Below are 3,671 nucleotides of genomic sequence, written 5' to 3'. Positions count from 1 at the left end.
CCACCTAGGATGAAAATCCCATTTTCTGTCATGCTATTTTGTCATAGAAGTAGGAGCCCACCACATCTATGATGATACGTGTTTTTGTCACAATTATCGTCATAGGAGTGTCATAACCATGACATAATTTATTTTCGTTTGGCCAAAATTTCTTAGATGTGTATCTCTACTCCTAATGTCCGAGTTGGTGAATAGCCTCCACGGTTTATTTTTGTCCACCACTTTTGCTGGGTTTTTTGTCCCCCTCCCAACACCCCTCCCACTGGTTTATTTTCACATCACCTCTCACACAATCGGAAAAATATAAACAGATCAGAACTTTCTATGCAGGTGCAACTTATTTAGTAATGTCTTTATATGCGAAAGAATCAATCACAATAAATCTTTGTAGACCAAATCAAAATTAATTAACAATTCGTTCAATCACATCTCTACTACCTAAAAACACGTAGCATTCCTTTTCCTGGACCGCGTCCTGCCTCCCTTCGTCGATCGTCCCCCTCCCGCACACGAGAAAAGTGCTCTCGTCCGCCCTCCCATACCGTTTTCTTCCCCCTCTCTTCGCTCTAGTTTTTTGCTTACACCAGATCAGATCCCGCCACCACCGGCATGACTGCATCCAAGCAAAGCCCCCTCTCTCATGCACCCATCGCCCTCCCTTGTTCTCTCTCGCTCATGCGGCCGCCACCACCACCGACTCCTTCTCCCGTGATCTCACGCTCGCCGCCGTCGAAGCCTTTCTTTCCCTCCCTCTCGCACACTCACCGGTGAGATGGAGCCAACCTGTTAAACTGGAGGAGATCTCTATCGCGAGTCTGTGCGACCCAGTCAGACATCGCCACGATCAGCTCTCATGGGCATCATGCACGGGAGGATCACCAATCTGGCAGACTTCTGGTTGTTCTAGCAAACAAGGTTGGATGCGCCGGGAAGATCATCTTGGAGCAGCCCCAGTAACTCTTGCAGGGACGAGCGAAGCTCTGCCTATGGCAAGGCAGGACGTACCTTGATTCTGGGAATTTTTTTGTTGAAAATGAAAATGGACAGGCTGGTCGCTGGGATGGTTTGGGGTTCCACTGCTGGGCAAATAGAGTACGCGAATGAGTCTGCCATCCTCCTACGCCTCCTCGAGATGGACAACACGGTTTGGTTTTCAGTTCACATTTGTAGCTTGATTTCTAATCCATGTGAATTTCTGTATAATTTTTTTCTGCAAAATTGTCCACATGGACCACATCTATCCAAATCATGATGATGATTATGGTACTTGTGTTTCTTGATTTTTTTAGAACAAGATTTGGGAGTATTTCCACTACATGACGAGTCTGCTGTTTGTTTGATGATCAACTCAACCTGCTACATGCTGATTCTTTAGCTAAACCATATTATCTCATCGCGAGTTATAGTTGATTCGTTAGTTAAACCAGCTAGACGGTGATTAGTTAAATCAATCTGCCACTTGACCTGTCTATGGTTCAGCGATGGTAGATGCATGTTCCGTGGCAAATTTTAGCTAGCTAGGAAACTACTTATGCCAATATGGGTTGTTTGTTTTATTTGGTACTTGCAGGCTGCAAACTTTGCTCTATCAAAGGAGGCAGTATTTGATGAAAGGAAGTCTGGTCCCAGGGGCACATATGGACAGATGCATCTTGACTGCATGTCCATCAAAAACTTCACAAAGAAGAGCCATAAATCCACCAACAAGTTGGCCTGACGTCCACGCACTAGCACTGCCCTCCGACTGTGCGGCCTAATCCAAGAAGTAAGCCGTACAGTAGCATATACGATCCTGTCAGAGTGATATTTTTATTTGTTGTCTCGTGTAATTGAAGAAAATGGGAAAAGGAAGTGTAGACACTAGGCAGAGCTTTTTATGCAATGCATGCTTCCCATCACAATAGTATATATCTGTAGTTAGAGTATACTAAGGTAGTACATCACAAGCCTATTCATATGATGGTGTCCACAAGAATCTATCTATCATGTAGTATATTTTAGCATGTACTAATTTTGTACGAAATCAATGACAATTAATATGGATCGGAGGGTGTAAATTAATTTCTGTAAGTCTTTGCTAATGTAAATCCAAGCTGGATTCTTGACATTCCCGGAACTTCCTCATCACTTTTCTTTTGAGGGAATTCCCCCCACACTACTTAATGAAAAAACACTGTATATTTTGTTGCTCCTAGCTTGCTTTGCATACTAGGTTCCTGGCATGGAGTAGTTTCTGAATAGTTTTACAATGGTGACAAAGAAATAATTCTTTTCCTTTTTCTATTATCGTGGAATCATGAGTTCATGACATATAATTTATTATTTGTGTTCATACCTTCAAGGTGGATTATAACATGATGTACCTTGTCATTTTGTTTTCTTTCATATTCATGCAAACACTTCTATGAGAATATTGATTTTTTTTCACCCGTACTGAATTTTTCTGGAGCTATTGAAATATCCCCTTGCACTTAAAATTTGACTACTACTGAAATTATATCAAGATACTCATATTTCTTGTTCTTGACTTTACCCTATTACTACTTTTTTGTACTTAAATTAGCAAAAAGGTTGGCTATGTTCCTTTAAAATAGGTTGTCTGATGTGCATGTTGATCCTCGTAAAGATATATGTTTGACATAGTCAATGTTGCACCACAACAAATTTATTACCCCCTTGCAACGCATGGGCAATTTCCTATTAATTAATATTTCCATACATCTCTACTCCTACATAATGAAAGGTTGATTGGTATCTAACAATCTGCTTTTCTTTCTGCTCTCCATTTTTAGAAAGTAGAAACTCTGCACGAAGGAGGTGCACATCGATTCTGCGTTGGTATATTTCCTTATGTAGCCTTTGTTCAGGTAAATCAGACAAAGATATGGGGACTGTAGGTAGCCTCTCTTTTTACACATCTTTGTTATTGTTAGTAATGAGTCTAACAATGAACCGACTACATCTCCATCTTTTCAGCTTTGTTACCACAAAGCTTCTAAAAGGTCTGATATATCATGTCAATAATTTAAGTCTCCCATTTTGATTGCCCTGATTTGCAATTTGTGGGCGAGGGATAGAGGAAAGTTCTTTTCTCAGTGCAGTTACATTGTTGTCAGGTCCTACATTCTCCTTTGATTGTTCAAGCGAAGGTTCTAGAAAACAACATAACCATGTATGTTGCTTCCTTTAGCTGTGGCTGACAGGTGGGAGGCGGGCACGCTAAACTCCCTTCCGATCCATACAAATCCTACGTTGGAACCACCTTGATGTTCTTTGTCAGCTTCGTCGCATCGATCATGTATGTATACTATAGGATCCTGAAGCCCCAAGTCATCTTAGGTTCCGATGATTATTTAGCAATTGTAGGAAGACATTGTTGTTTCTATTATGTGCACACCGTTGGCTAGGAGTTTTCCCACTAGATCTGATTATTAGGAAGGATATATATTGTGATTTCTTAAGTGCCTCATTATTGTTGGTGTTTTTTGCTTTGAAATATTAAAACACCTAGGTGATTATCCTGGCTATCATATTTTTACAAGCTAGATTGTCATAATAACTAAGCAATTTTTTCTTCAGGTTATTATGTAGTTTAGGTAGTGAGTTTTTTTTGTAGATTTATATAGTGCCTAATTTGATTCAACAAGGATAATGATATTGCAAGGCTTAAA

At 40.3% G+C, this 3,671-nt stretch overlaps 1 long non-coding RNA gene across 1 annotated transcript; it reads left to right on the top strand.

The window, feature by feature from the left end:
* Positions 1 to 368: 368 nt before the first annotated feature.
* LOC147959747 (uncharacterized) lies at positions 369 to 3,469 on the top strand. Its single transcript, XR_015611423.1, has 2 exons — positions 369 to 1,765; positions 2,793 to 3,469. It is a non-coding gene; the product is annotated as an uncharacterized LOC147959747 (long non-coding RNA).
* Positions 3,470 to 3,671: the final 202 nt, after the last annotated feature.

The sequence above is a fragment of the Triticum urartu genome, chromosome 7A (assembly GCF_056163025.1).
Source record: "Triticum urartu cultivar PI428250 chromosome 7A, HENAU_Tu73, whole genome shotgun sequence".
NCBI classification, from domain to species: Eukaryota; Viridiplantae; Streptophyta; class Magnoliopsida; order Poales; family Poaceae; genus Triticum; species Triticum urartu.
This window is presented reverse-complemented; position numbering and strand designations above follow the sequence as displayed.